This window comes from Vespa crabro, chromosome 4, assembly GCF_910589235.1.
Source record: "Vespa crabro chromosome 4, iyVesCrab1.2, whole genome shotgun sequence".
Taxonomy (NCBI): Eukaryota; Metazoa; Arthropoda; class Insecta; order Hymenoptera; family Vespidae; genus Vespa; species Vespa crabro.
In genome coordinates, this window is record NC_060958.1 from 8,282,694 (window position 1) to 8,299,418 (window position 16,725).

Below are 16,725 nucleotides of genomic sequence, written 5' to 3' on the forward strand. Positions count from 1 at the left end.
ACGCATACACATATACTGATATATATATATATATATATATATATATATATATATATATATATATAGCATTGGTATTTTGTTAGTAAATTTTAGTGAAAATCCTTTTTCTCTCTCTCTCTCTTTTTTTCTCTGTCTATCTGTCTGTCTCTATCTAACATAGATGACAATTTAATAGTGTTCTCATACTGATGTGAATTAAGTTAGATCGAAGCATCAGTTTGAGAAATAGCTTTTCCAATTAAAGTCCACGTATGTTTGTATAATGAACTGCCAATCTGTTCGTGAAGAGAGCATATATATATATATATCTACTTGCACCTTATCATTTTATACATTATAGGTAGATATTTTTTTTCTTTGTTTGTTTCACAATTTACACATCCCTTTTTTTTTATTCATTCAAATAAAGAAATTATTATCTTCCATTTCGAAATAAAAAATGTAGTTGTAGTGAGATGGATAATAAAATTCCGAAATAGAAAATGTAGTTGTAGTGAGATGGATAATAAAATATGGCTGATATTGCCAATATACACATGCGGGATATATACTAGGTTTGTAAATGCGAACAGGAAGAGGAGAATAAATCTGAGAAAAGCTAGTTTCATACTTTTACAAGTATTCTTCGTCAACGTTCTTTGATATATACATATATATTTTTCTATACGTTCGTGTTTTCTTTAAAATAGATGAAAAATATCTTTTTATATAGATATTACGTATATCCAGCGGATTTTCTTATCGCGAAATCTTGAAATGCATGTTACTTACAATCGGTCAACGTTTTCAACGTAAGGATCATGAAAAAGACGATCCTTTTATAACCTTTCACATTGGATTCACTAGCATAGAGAGCAAAAGCAAACGAGAGAGATAGATAGATAGATAGATAAAATGAGAGAGAGAGAGAGAGAGAGAGAGAGAGAGAGAGAGAGAAAGAGAGAAAGAGAGAGAGAAATTGAGAATAATGTATAGTGGTTTTCGTCGTTCGATATTCCTTCTTCGTTTTAGATATGACCGGGAAATGGCTTTTCCGGCTGACGAGATACGGTACGAACAATATTCTCCGTCAATCTCCTTTGGCAACGATTGCGGAAGGCGTTCGCCTTGTGATGACTTGGAACAATGAGCTGGAACGGTTATTTCGTCGAGAACAGTCGAATATTCATGGATAAACGAGAGAAAAAGAGAACAACGATCTCATTTATCAAATATTTTTGGCCGATATACGTAATATTTATTCATATCATTTTCAATGATTTATTTCATGCAAATGATTAACGTTTCGATGATTCTTAAGAAATGGGATTATATTTTTCGTCGATAGAAATCTTTCTTTTTTCTTTTTCTTTTTCTTTTTCTTTTAATCTTCTCAATCACTCTTACTGTATCGTATTAAAAAGAAAGAGAGAATGGGAAGGGTGTGTATTTAAAAGAAGAACAAAGAAGTTGAAGAGACAAAGCAATTTTCTCACTTACTATCCGGAAATTTCCAGAAGAAACACGTGGCCGAACTATAAATTATGCTGTCAGGAAGTAGGTGCTTCGGTTAAGACGAGAAATCGATTCCGTTCATCGGTCATTCCCTAGTGTGTCGTTTTTTGAAACATATAATAATGTTTCTTACGAGTTGATTTTTTTTTTTTTATTTCGAATAAACTATCAACAAAATGGACAAATCGTAGATTACATTGAAACATATGTGAAAATACAAATATATCCAAATGTATATATTGGTATTGTTATCTCGGAGAAAGAAAGAAATAATTTCTTCTATATAATTTTGTTTCGTTTCAATCGTTTTTAATTTTGATGTTTATTGAAAATTGTAAATCGTCCGATTACATACATTGTCCGATTATGTTGTCTAATGTTGTGTAAATTATTTTATTATATTTGATATTAGATTTTAAGAGGGATGGAAGAAAATCATATGAAAATTTTGAAATACGCTAAGTTGGGTAGATAGGTAGGTAGGTAGGTAGGTAGGTAGGTAGGTAGGTAGGTAGGTAAGTAGGTAGGAAGGTAAGTAAGTAGATAGGTAGGTAGGTAGGTAGGTAGATTGTTTATCGGCTAGTACGTAAAATAGAAACGCTACAGGAAGTACGAACGATCGTTTCATTGATGAAGTACTTCGTCCAATTATCGGAAGGTAGGAAAGTAAACGTGTGTCCTTTTTTCTTTTTTTTCTTTCTTTTTTTTTTTATCAATAGGTCACAGGTAACTGTCAGGCAAGATGAAACATCGCATTTGCCAAACGAGGCTATCCTTATTTGCTCGATGTGTTCAGTCGGTAAAAAACGATTCGATATTTCGATGTTCTTTTTCTACTTTACTCCTTCTTCCTATTTCTTATCCTTTTCTCATAACCTTACCTTCGTGAATTTAAAGATAAAGAAAATTTCCAACTTTTTTCTCTCTTTCTCTCTCTCTTTCTCTCTCTCTCTCTCTCTCTCTCTCTTTTTCTTTTTTTCTTTTTTTCTTTCTTTCCGAAGACGTTAAAGGGAAATGTAGATACTTGCGAGGAATTTTTCATGATTTTTCTTTTCCATTGTTAAGACATTCGGCACGGGAATGATGGATTTTTTTGTTTTTGAGCGAAAAACTTGAAAAAAGAAAAATAAAAGGGAAGTGAGTAAAACGCGAATACTTACAAAGGAACTTTCTTCGAATTTTATCTTTCACACTTTTTGAAATCTATTTACTTGTCCTCTCTCTCTCTCTTTCTCTCCCTCTCTCTCTCTCTCCTACTCTCTTTTCTTTCTTCTTATCATTTATCTCTCTCCCTCCCATTATCATAGACATCTTTCAAGAATTAGAATATAGTCTCGATTTAGACATTTTGATTTTCTTTTTACAATGTTCAAATTCCTGATAATACGCTTCGTATACATGTACCTAACATGTCATAGAAGTAACACAAAAAGATAAAACTAATAGTAAAACGAAAAACTTGTATTTTTTTAACAGTGATAAATTGCAATTTGAAATACATGGTAGAAGGTAGATGGTTCTTGTATTTTTGTATTTATGAATGAATGAATGAGCGTGTGGTATGTGAGTGTGTGTTTGTGTGTGTGTGTGTGTGTGTTTGTGTAATGAATAAGATCGAGATGCAAGGTAGAATAAGGTCCGATGATAATTGGAACGAAACAACGCAGTCTAGCGATGCCTCTAAGCTTCGTTACGCGTTACATTAATTGAGATTTATAGTTCCCTTTAGTACGCGTACTTTATGTATAATGTATACACACACACACACACACACACACACATATATATATATATATATGTATATATATACAAGAGGAGGATTAGAATTTATGAAAGTTACTTGTTTTTTTTTTCTGCGATAAAATTGAAACGTCGACATAATTTTCATTAACGTCTATATCGGATATTATCAACGAAATGAAAGATTAATGTTATCGATTATAGTTAAGTACTAACTCGTCGACGATAGTTCCGTGACTTTGGCACGTTATAAGCGAAACGATAAAGAATTAATGATAAAAGTAATTAAGATTTCCATCGAGAGACGATGTCGAACGACGTACGATGAATGTATCGCTATGAATCTTCTACAAGATATATATATATATATATATATATATATATATATATATATATATATATAAAGAAAGAGAGAGAGAGATAGAGAGAGGAGAGAAAGTTATGTCATTTAAATTGGATAAACCTACATATACATACGCGATGAAAGAGAAATAGAAATAAGATGAATAGATTATAGTGAAAGTTTTTCTCGTCATAAATGATTCCCCGTAGGAAAGCAAGGAAACGCGAGGAAAAAGTATTATTCCGAGTACAAAGACTTCTCATAAAATTGTATACAGGCGTTAGTTGAGGGTTCTCCCTTTTTATCATTCCCGAGGATTTCCTTCCTATTCTGAAACAAAGTAATAAAAGGGTATCTCGAAAGCTTCATCAGAACGATACGATTCCGACTTTGATCGCAAAAATGTCGATTTAATCGTTTCCGTTCGATCAATGAGAGTTATTCTTTTTCTTTCTCTATCTCCCTCTCTCTCTCTCCCCCCCTCCACCCGCACTTCCTCTCTCTCTCTCTCTCTCTCTCTCTCTCTCTCTTTCTCTTTCTCTCTGTATGTCCTAAGAGAAGGATTTTTAAAACCTTTTTAAAGAAAAGCTCGCATGCAAATCCGTTAGATCAAAGGACTTCTAAATGCAATTACAATGGCAGTCGAGAAGAACACGAACCTATTGCAAGGACGTCACCGGTATGTTAGAATCGTTGTGGTGTACGACACGCTTTGTTCCAGAGGCCTCTGTAGGTTTATTCGCGGAGAGAGTGTCGGCTGCAGCAGGCGGACAGCAAAATAAACGAACGAGTACTCCAGGATCATAGACTCGTGAATTTTCATTGTCCATACTCTCATTTAATAAGATCAGGGAATATTTTATAATAAATTCTCTTTCGATCTGTTGTTATTATTATTATTATTATTGTTGTTGTTGTACGTTGTTGTTGTTGTTGTTGTTGTTGTGGTTATTATCGTTGTTACTATACATTATTATTTATTTGGTTTCAACAATACGATACAATGCAATAGATTGTATATTGAATAAAAGAAAAAAAGAAAACAAAAAGTATATTATTTAGATATTATAATAATAAAATATTGCCAATATGCATTGTATTTAATAGCGTATGGAATCACAGATCTCATTATCAACTGAATTATCATCTTTCGGTCGATGTTCATTTAACTCGTTAGATGTTGCTCGTTCCAATTAACATTTGAAATCTCATTAACAAAAATTAAACAAATACATTACGTTATGACATATATATATATATATATCCGTTTTTTAACTTTTCTGTTTTGTACTCCTCAAAATTATATGTTTATATTTGATAGAATAATGAGAATTATTTTGTTTCGTAACATCCGGTTACGGAAACGAACTGCGAATTTATCCTTTCGTTATCCTTTCTGCCATATCCGACATTTATTTAATATGACTGCTTTTTACATCGTGATATAAATAATTTCTAAAGGATATAAGATTCTCAAGCCATAGAAAAGATATTATAGTATTGTACTAAGGAATACAAATGGTGCAATATTATTATTATTATTATTATTATTATTATTATTATTATTATTATTATTATTATTATTATTATTATTATTATCATTATAATCATCATCGTCATCATTATTATCATTATTATTGTTTTAAGAGAAAGAAATTGTTAGGAGAATAGTTTCTCTTGTCTTTCTTATGGCCATCTTCTCGTCCCTTTGTCAAAACTTGTCACTTAAACGATTAGTTAACGGAGAGTTTCAAACCATCAGATATATACCGAGATTAAATTGAACTTTGCCATTATAACTTACATTTCCCAGTGATATGTATCCAAGTACAATACGAACTTTATGATCCGTGATAAGGGTAATATAAATTAATTGATTGACGATACCAAGAAAATAAGTCTAATTTGTAAAAGAGTTTATAAAATTGTCTTTAATTTTCGATCTGCTTTTTGTTGTTATCTTTAATGGCGTGGCCCTCGAAGGGATTTACTTCGGGTTCATCCTCCCTCTCTCTCTCTCTCTCTCTCTCTTTTCTCTCTCTCTCTCTCTCTTTTCATTGCTTTGTCTAAAGGGAAAGCCAGTAGAACTAATTTCACCGTTCGACTCGTTATTAGATTTTCTATGGCAAGTGTACACGAACCAAAGGTGGTCCGAGGCAAAGGAAAGGGTAGAATGGGAAAAGCAACAGGGTAGTATGTAGTATGGAGTTGAAAAGAGAGAAACACGAAGGAAAAATGTCAAGAGAGAGCAAGAGAGAGAGAGAAGTAAAGAGAGAAGAGGAACGTTGGGGATTGGTTTTTCTTAACTTACTCAGAGTGTTGACCAAGATTAAAAAAAGATAGAGAAGGCTTGAATGCGCGCGAAAGTACGGAAAAAAGAGTGGTTGTGTGTGTGTGTGTGTGTGAGAGAGAGAGAGAGAGAAGAAAATGGAGGAATAAAGGGAACGATAGGTAGAGAGATAGAGATAGATAGAGTGAGATAGATAGAGAGAGATAGAGTGAGATAGATAGAGAGAGAGAGAGAGAAGAAAATGAAGGAATAAAGAGAACGATAGGTAGAGAGAGAGGGAGAGAGATAGAGTGAGATAGAGTGAGATAGAGAGAGATAGAGTGAGAGAGAAAGAGAGAGAGGGTGAGAGAGAGAGAGGGAGATAGCAAGCTGGGGTTGTCGAGTAACGTAGAGGGCGGGGTAAAAGGTCTCTGGGGTGCCTAGCAACAGGTTGCTATCCTAAAATTTCGACCGGCAGAGAGATGAAAGGACGCAATGAGATAGATAGAGATAGATAGATAGATAGATAGATAGATAAATAGATAGATAGATAAATAGATAGATAGAGAGAGGGTGGGAGAAGGGTGAATGATGGGAAAGCATCGAATGGAGTATATAGACTATGTACCTCCTAAACGCCTACATAAACGGTACCGATACACCCTTGTCGTTCGATTTCTCATTATCCTACCAAAAGCCTTTCCGGATCGAAGTGACCAAAGAAAGAGAGATAGATAGATAGATAAAGAGAGAGAGAAAGAGAGAGAGAGAGGGAGAGAGAAGCAATGAACGGACGTCTCTCCTCTTATCACGTGTTTCATTCGAGTTATCTTGATGAGAGAAAGAGACAGAGAGAAAGTGATGATATCCTTTGAGATACTTACCTACCTTATTCTTAATCATGGTAGTTTTACAAAATGAATGAACGGATCACGTGTATCCTATTAAACAATGTTCCCTTTATATCCAACAATGATACAGACTATTTCCTTTCGATCGATTCAAACTATAAATTGAATAATTTTCTTTTACATCGATAATATACTTTTTTTTTCTTTCATTCACGCGAGCAACGTATTTATTTATCTGTTATATTTACTTCTTTTTTTTTTTCTTTCGTTCTGTTTCGCTCTGTTCTTTTATCTCGCTTCGATTCGACCGATTGCAATTATGCATTTAACAATCTTTACTTACATATATATTTGAAGATTTTAGTTTGAATTTTCTACAACCGAGTGTAAATTTAACGCGTTAAACGAACTTCTATTTACGTGTTCGCTCGTATATTTTCTTTTTATTTGTATTTGAATTGGAATTTTTCTTTTCGTCTTTTTTTTTTTTTCTTTTCATTTTTTTTTGTTTTCATTTTTTTTTTGTTTTCTTTTTTTTTTCTTTTCTTTACAATAATTTTATCCGACTTCTATTCATCGTACAAAGTTTTGTATTGTTGCCTCGTAACACGAAGCATTTCATATCGTTATAACTGTATATATGTGGCCGTAATTATCTATTGTGGTATAAATAATAATACTAATAAACTTCACTTTATAATTTCGTAGGCATGATCAGAAATTGAGTTATAATCTGAAGTTAATTTCAATACTTCGTAATAACAGCAATATACATTGTTATATTATATTGTAACATATTTAACAAAATTAAATATCTTTATCGATAATATCTACATGAGTCACGTTAAATAAATAAATACACATTAATAAAGATATTCGAAAGCTTCGCTTTTACTTGTTTCTTCTTTTCCTTTTTTTTTCTTTCTTTCTTTTTTTTTTTTTCGCGTAGATTACCTATCTCGTTTTATTATTTTAACATCGGTTATATAATATCTTAATTGTATCCTCATATATTTCATAGTATCAAATTTCCTATAAAAGATTTACCGATGAGGATAGCATCTCCTACTAATATTTGTTGCTTCCTGCATGCGTATATGTACATACATACATACATACATACATACATATATACATATATACACGTTTCAATACACATATACGTTGTATATGTACATATGCATGCATATATATATATATATATATATATATATATGTATACTTACATAGACATACACATAATCTACTTAACGTCATCTAATTCCGCATTATATCCGGCTGCGTGAACGGTGCTCAATTACGCGCGTAATGGATTGTAATTCATTTTGACCGTACCGATGGACAACGACGAGTCGATAATAATTCGCGTATGTGTGTAAGTAACACGAATTGTTGGAATTGTCCCGCCATATACAGAAATCATACCGACGAATGAATTTTCTCGATCAGTTACCGCGAATTTGTTTTACGGGATATCAATTGGCGAAGTGAAAATTACCTCTCTTCACTCACGCCACCAGATACTTTCCCCAACTCGTCTTCCTCTCTTCCTATCCGTTCCCTAACTCTTATCACCCTTACCCCATTACCCCTCGTCCTTCTCCTTCTTAACGATTAATCTCCTTCTCCCCCTGTCTCCCTGTATAAACGTTTAGAATGGCTATTTTGTATGCCAGGAACGAGGGACAAGCCGGAAAGCTATCGGCATTTGTAAAATCGAACGAATTGATAGACAGACAGAGTGAAACAGAGAGAGGAGAGACAGAAAGAGAGAGAGAAACAGAGAGACAGACAGAGAGAGAGAGAGAGAGAGAGAGAGAGAGAGAGAGAGAGAGAGAGAGAGAGAGAGATAGTACTATCTTTCTTCAATTTTAAACGATTGAAAACGATTTTCATTAGCGATTCGACATACGAATGGAAAACAGATTGTAATTGAATATACGACAGATATTTATGTAGTAGTACAAATGTATGTTTGTAAATACCCATGTAATCTATGTATTTATGTATCTATATGAATTCTAGTTTATCGTGATATGATTCCTTAATTATCACGCTTTGTAGTATGATGCCAGGAAGTGTACGAGTCCTATACTCTCTCTCTCTCTCTTTCCTTCTCTCTCTCCTACAAATATAAACAAACACACGTGTTAATTGGTTAAGCTAGCACAAGTGTTTACCATCATGGGAGGTGTTATTTAGCGAGAATGACAATACTTGTCTATAGTAAATTTTTAAGTAGTTAAGTAATTTTTTTCCACTTTTTCTTTTTCTTTTTTTTTTTTTTTTTTTTTTTTAACGAAGACACTCGTTTATTATTAAAAATGTTTACGTATATGCAACATTACGTTATAAACGTAATGAATAAGTTCGCGAAATATTGTTTCAAAATTATTCAAGATTTCAATTATCGTGATGTTGCAACGTAAAGAGGAAAGAAAGATAGAAAGAAAAAAGAAAAAAATAATTGTAGGATATTTCTTAGAGCGGATCGATATGGTTCGATGCAATAATTTCGATCAAATTAAATTTCGTAGAAAGAATTAATGAAAGACATTTTAATAGATTTAAACGTTTCTTTTACGTCTCGAATCGATACGAGAGCTCCATTTTTCTTTTACTTTCTTGTTTCCCTTTTTCAATTTCTCGATGGTATTTGTATGAAAAAAAAAAAAAAAAAAAAAAAAAAAAGAATAAATAAAAGATAAGAAAAGGAATTGTATTAAATGTATATATATAACATTTTTCAATATAAATTGATACATCTTCGTATCAATTTTATCGTTTACAACGGTTTATCGCTTCACGGTTTTAGTTTTAACTCCTTTTTAACGAGAAAACAGGGACAAAGGATCTTATGGTCGTTTGTTCCGTGAAGTCCACGGTGAAACTTAATAAGGACAAATAGCGAAGTTCCACTTGTGCGAAAGTGTATATATATATATATATATATATATATATGTATGTATATGTATATGTATAATACGTGTATTCAAGGGAATAAATAGGGAACGCTTTAATGTTACTGCTTTTGGGGTTGAAAGGGGTGACTTGGAGAAGATAGAGGGAGGAAAAAAAAATACTAGAGGAGAACAAATATTCGCAGGTTGGAAAAATAACTAACCGAAGATTTACAATGATCGTTTCTATTCGTATACATATGTACACGCACACACATATGTACGGTTACACAGATACGTGTATACGAACTTCGTTTGTTCCCTTTAAATAGCAATTGGCGAGATTTAAAGTCAATGATACTTAAATTTTGCCGAACGTTCTTCAAGCTTGAACTTTTCTATATTTTCTTATCGATCGAAGGAAAAGACACGGTGGAATTTATAGTTCGTTGCTCCTAACGATTACTCAGATATTCTTTAATAGATTGCCTTTTACATAATGAGTGTCTTATTCGTGTCTGACTTATAGAACTGACTGATATAAGTTACTACTTATTTGCCGGCTTCGTCATATCACAACTTACATGGGAATACATATGTATAGATTGAATGTTACGAGTAAATGCAAGCGGCTTTTTGTCTTCTTTTTTTTTTTTTTCATATTTATTATATATTTCTATTCTTTTTTCTTTTTTTTTTTTCTTTTCTCTTTTATTTTTACGTCTTTCCATTCAAGAAATTTATCTCTTTTATATATATATATATATATATATATATATATATATATATGTGTGTGTGTGTGTGTGTGTGTGTATGTGTATAGATAAATTTCTCTTTTTTTCTCCCGTCAATCGAAAGATTTATATTAACTAAATAAACCAAAGTATCGGTCGCTTCGTTTCGTTTTGGACGTGTTCAGGAAATGAAGGCGGTTTGGCTGATAGAGAAAAAGAAAAAAAAAAGGGAAAAAAGAAAATAGAAAAAAGAAAGAGAGAGAGAGAGAGAAAAAACGCCAATAGTGATATTTGAAAAATAGAAATGGAACGGTAGCAGAAGTAATTAATAGAGTATTACGAGTGTACATATACAGACATAGATAGATAGATGTGTGTGTGTTTATATATATATATATATATATATATATATATATATATATACCTGGTCGATGTCCTTTCTTTCGGCGAATAAGCGTATGGTGTCGATAAAATATCGTTTATGGAACGTCGGTCATGCTTTTAGAAAATGAAAGGTCTAAGAGAAAGATAATAAATGATGAGAATGGATATATAATTTGATTTGTATCTCGAAGAAATAGAAAATATAAAAAAAAGGGAAAAAGAATTATTGAGATGGTAATGGAGAAAAAAGAATTAAAAAAATTATTTTCTTATCTTTTACGTTTCTTCTTTCTTTTCTTTTTTATTTTTTTCTTTTTTTTTTCTTTTTTTTTTTTTTTTTTTTTTTGGAAAGGCCAATGAGCCTTGGTTGAAGGTAGGGAAAAATAGGATAATAACATAATCGTACGTAAGCAAATAGATTATACTTTTCGTTCTCAGATATATCTTTAAGATTAGCTAATAAATAAGCTAAGAAATTGATCTAATTAAGCCAGAGATCGTTCTTTATTTTTTCTTTTTTTTTATTCTTTTTTTAGCTTTTCTTTTCGTTGCTTATCAATTTTTCGTCGGCTAATTGCTTATCTTACGTCTGTGTTATCATTTCTTTTTCTTTTTCTTTTTCGAATTTTCTTCAATTTCGCAGAGATCTAAAAAATGATTCCAATAATGTCTTTTCAGGATGTTGGGAAGCGTCGGAGGCCGGCACGTGTCTACGCGTCGGCGTGGCAGTAGCCCGCAGGTGCGTGGAGGTGCGGGCCTCACTTTTCATGGAGCTGCTGGGCCTAATAATTCAAACGATGCCACCGGAGGAATGCCGCCGGACGCTCCGATTTATGCTGCTAGAAGAAGGAGGGCTGTTACCACCAGTGATTACAAGAGTTGTGCCCTCGTACAGACTCGGCTCAAATTTGGCGATATTACGTAAGTCTTTCTATGATCACTCACCATTGGAATTTTTTTTTTTTGCTATTCGGTAAACTTATTTATAAACTTGTCGTTTGATCGTCGTCAAGCATCAAATAGTATATAAAGAGAATCGTGATAGGAGGAAAGATACAAATTATTAAAAATATCTTCTAAATAATTAAAATTATTTCATTTATAATCAAATTGATTTACAGACGTAACTCATAATATTTTTCTAAGATTTTTCTTTTCTTTTTTTCTTCTTCTTCTTTTTTTTTGTTTTTTTTTTTCTTTTTCTTTTTTTGTTTTTACGAGTAGTTTTGTTCACAACAAACTATGCGCTTTTTTTTTCTATCGTTTGTAATGAAATCACAATCCTCGAAGAAATTCTAAGAGAAAATCTGTTTTATCCTTCGTCGTATAGGTAGATCGTCGAATTATTTAGTTGGTCGATAATGTCGATAAGTTCGTCAAAGGATAATTGATTCATCTGTCGGTAAATGATTGAAATTATCTTCGTGATTCACACATGTCGGTAAAAAGTAAACACTGTTCTCTTGCGTGAGATATTATAGATGCTATAATCGATCATCTCTTATCCGAAAACTATAATACCGACGGTTTCTCAATGGACGGTAAAAATTGATAATAGAATAAAAGCTAGGTTACTCGATGGGTAATGAGGTCATGTATTACTGTGACGGAATTAAAGTCTAATATGTAGCGAGGTGCCTGCACTCCCCGTACGGACACACTCCGTGGCTCTCTTTATACTATCGATTAGTCTTTGATTGTTTGGCCATTAGCTTCTATTTTTAGCGCGCGCTGTCGTTGTCCGTTCCGAACAAACCTAATTAGAATTTTTTCTTCGTTCCTTCCTTCCTTCCTCCTCGTTTCCTTATCCTTCGTTCTATCGTTCTATCGTCGTATCCGTCGTACATAAACTTCTTCTATCAACGAGCGCGAAGTCGTATCGGAATCGTTGCTTTTTGATTTTTCCACTTTTCAGCCTCCGGCTAGAATCTGTCGTCGCTTGCATTTCTCATTTATCGTTTTCAGAAAAGAATTCTCCTTTTGGTTTCTCGGGACAAGCTGAACAATTCGTTAGATATATTTTCAATAACAATTCAACAGCCTGAATTTGGTCCACGTTCTCTTTGCCAATGAAAATTTTTCAAACTTTCGTCTCTTTTCCCACTTTATTTCTTTCTCTCTCTCTCTCTCTCTCTCTCTCTCTCTCTCTCTCTCTCTCTCTCTCTCTCTCTCTCTCTCTCTCTCTATCTATCTATCTATCTTCTCTTTCTTTCCAAATGGTTGAAAAACAATTATAGTTGTACCTATATCTAAATTAAAGAACTCCTACAACCACTTGGATAATTTCATATCATAATAAACGTATTACCAACATAATACAAAAAAAAAACTTACAGAACCGATCGTAATTATATATATATATATATATATATATATATATATATATATATATATATATATATATAAAAAAAGACAGATTTATGAATACCTTCGAACGAAATGAAATATTAACTAAACAACAGACAGTTTGTTTTCATAAGTGATAATAATTTTCGATATTTTCGAGTTATGGTGTTAATCTTTTAACGCGTTTTTTTATTAAGTGACGGAAGAATAGACAGACAGACAGATAACAGTTATCCCTGGAATTCTTCGTGGCATTATCTAAAGTTAGAAATCGATAAAGGGAATCAACATTACGTGTAACTAGAGGTTCGTATAGTTCTGAAGAAGCAACTATTTTAGTCAAGGTTCTCGACCTTTGTCGACGAAGAGAACGACGACAATGACAACGACAACGACAACGACAACGACAACGACAAGGACAATGACAACGATAACTGGTAGTATGCCATTATGCTTTTTCGATCGTCTATTTCTCCTTGTATGTCTACTTTCGTAGAGTCTTCGTAGTGTATTCGAGGAACGAATGATATCTCGATCGGTACGTTGGCATAGCCAACGAATGAATCGATGTCTGACCGTGCGCGTTGTTTTACTACTGCGATGCCGACGTGTCATCCTTTACCTATATACATACATATGTGTGTGTTTGTGTGTGTATGTATGTGTGGGTAGGTATATAGGAACTACATACATTCATATATATTCACTATCGCGGCACTAATTGTAAGTGCCCGCAAATATTTCTCGAGATACTACTACTACTACCTTTCCCCACTCCCTCCACCCTCACCCATCTACCATCCCCTCCTCATTCGTCAGATCGAATATTCTGAAAATCACCTCCGGTGAATACCATCGGCGAAGGAAATAGGACGTAAAATCATACGTACATACATACGTACATACATACATAATACATACGTATATACGTAGATATGTATATGGGCATACATAAAGTCGTGAAAATGATCGAATTCACATTTTGAATGGGCAACGATTTTAGATCGTTGAAAATCATTTCTCAATCTATCAAGCGAGAACGAGATATCCGTGTATTTGTACCTACTCTTATACGTTTAGAGACAATGCTACCTCACCACCATGGTGGAGTGCTGCTATCATCATCCTGCGACTGATAGACATATATATGTATGTATTTATGTATGTACGTATGTATGTATGTATATATGTATTCAGATACGGCCATTAAATTAACCGGTATTCGTATATCATTGCGCTAAGGGTAGCGTAAGTAATGGAATCAAATCGATGCATTTTTTAAACGATGAAGATGTCTTTTAACAAATATATAAAAAAAAGAAAAAGAAGAAGAGAAAAAAAGAAAAGAGAGAAAGAGAAGAAAAGAAAGAGAGAGAGAGAGAGAGAGAGAGAGAAAGAGAGAGAGAGAAAGAGAAATTGTTGTCCCTTTTTTCGTCCACACGTCGAAGATTTGGGCAGATTGAAAGTGACCCTAAAGAATAAAAAAGGAAGACAACGACAGAGAGAGAGAGATAGAGAGAGAGAGAAGGAGAAAGAGACAATTTTCTTCAGAACCGAATTTGAAACGAAGTGTCCATACTCCCTTTCTCCCTCTCTCTTTTACTTTATCCTAGAGGCATCTCTCTCTCTCTCTCTCTCTCTCTCTTTCTCTCTCTTATTCTCATTCTCATTCTCTCTCATTCTCTTGGTCTCTCTGTGGTGAATCGAGCCAGAGAGTCAGCGTCGTGGAGTCGAGTCGACTCGGTTGTGTGTTTCAGGCTGGCTGCCGGCTGCCGCCGTGAATCAATACCCGCATTGCGCGTGCCACCTCTCCTTCTCTCTCTCCCTCGTTCTCTCTCCCTCTCTTTCTCTCTCTATCTCTCTCTCTTCATTGCTTTCTGCGCCCTCCTCCACGTGCTCTCCTTCGCCCTCTCTCACTTTGCCTGCCTTGCTTTCGTGCACCCGTCATACGTCTTTCTCACTCTATCCCCTTTTTCCTTTTCCATCTTTTTCCATTCTTTCTAATTCCTCCATACTATCTCTTTCTTTCTTTCTTTCATTCTTTATATTTTTCTTTTTATCTATTTTTTCTAATACTTTCTTAGATCCCTTTTTCCTTCGTCTATTTCTTCATCTTCATTTTCTTCTTTCTTTCTTTCTTTCTTTCTTTCTTTCCTTTCCTTTCCTATTCTTTTCCCTTTTCCCCTTTCATCGTTTATTTCTCTTCTTTGCTTAAATTATTCATCGATCGAAAGACAGGAAGAAAAGCAGAAGGAATAAGAGTGAATGATAGTAAGAGTAAGAGGAATAAGGATGAGTAAGATGAGAGGGAGAAAGGGAGAGGTTAAGATCAAAGAGAAAGTGATGGGAAGAGTATGACGCGTAAGGACAACATACTGGCGCCAGTTTTAAGTGATAGGAGACGTATTAACTCGGACAACTCTAAAAAGCTATTAGAGATAGACACTGCGGATAATCATTCTCAATACATTATGTTCCTTTCTTTTTATCTTCTTCCGTTCTCTTTCTATCTCCTCCTTAAGTTTCATTTTGTTTTTCTCTCCTTTTTCTTTTCTTTTCTTTCTTTCTTTCTTTCTTTCTTTCTTTCTCTTTTTTCCCTTCCTTTTCTTTTCCATTTCCTTCTCTTTTTTCTCTTCCTTTTCTTTTCGGTTTCTTTCTTTAATTTAACGTAATCTTGAATCGAACGTTTAAAAAAGAATAAAATTGTATCATAATAAATACAATCAAAACAAAGTTGAAAGAAATATATAGACAAAATTTATCTGATAGAGCTCTGTTAGTTGTGTAGTATTATTGGGGGAGTTAAATCTATAGGGGAGTCTCAAATTAATGTTGAATAAACATCGTGTGACAGGGGGTGAGACCGCAGAAAGGCCACGTACGTGGAAGCCAACCCACGCTTTCTCTCTCTTTCTCTCTCTCTCTCTCTCTCTTTTTCGTGCATCATCGAACGAACCTTTCCACGAATTTAATAAATTCATTATTATTTCTCGCATATTATTCCTGATACGAACGATTGAATGGATTCGGGATATTTCGAAAATTACTATACATTTTTCATTGATCGATAGATCGTGGTTTCTCGCTTTTTGATATTTATACATATATATTTATAAATTTGCATTAGTTTATATATATGTATATATGTATATTATATCAATAATGCAATATATATATATATATATATATATATATATATATATATATATATTGTATTTTTTGGATCGTAAGGAAGTTATTACGAGAGGTTGACCTTTGAGTAAAAGTCTCCCGAAAAGATCATGCTCCGAAATAGTTCACGATACAGGACACGTGGAGAGGAAGGCTTTTCTTCCTTTTGGAGTTCCTTGTTCGCTCGTTTCTTAACGAGATATATATATATAAGTGTATGCGTCTATATGTGTGTGTGTGTGTGTATATGTATATATATATTATTTTGTACCTTCGAGGATTATTTAGTGAGTAACATATGTTGTCTTGAATGCATGCTCAAGGAAAAGTCATTAAAAGTCATTTCTCTTGAAAAAGATAAAAGAGAAAAAAAGAACGTTTGTTGCTTAATTAGACATGAAATTTTCAATATAATCTCCGAACTTATCTCGTTAGATTATGACTTCGATGTAACTTTAGATGCATCTTGTTTGCTAGGTCGTTAAACCCTCAG

The 16,725-nt window shown here is 33.4% G+C and overlaps 1 long non-coding RNA gene across 1 annotated transcript in view; it reads left to right on the forward strand.

Moving 5' to 3' along the window:
• The window catches only part of LOC124423670, a 29,598-nt gene extending 17,971 nt beyond the window's left edge, over positions 1–11,627 (forward strand). The window contains exon 3 of the long non-coding RNA XR_006942131.1: positions 11,394–11,627. This is a non-coding gene — a long non-coding RNA (uncharacterized LOC124423670). The remainder of the gene's footprint in view (positions 1–11,393) is intronic.
• The last annotated feature ends 5,098 nt before the right edge of the window (positions 11,628–16,725 follow it).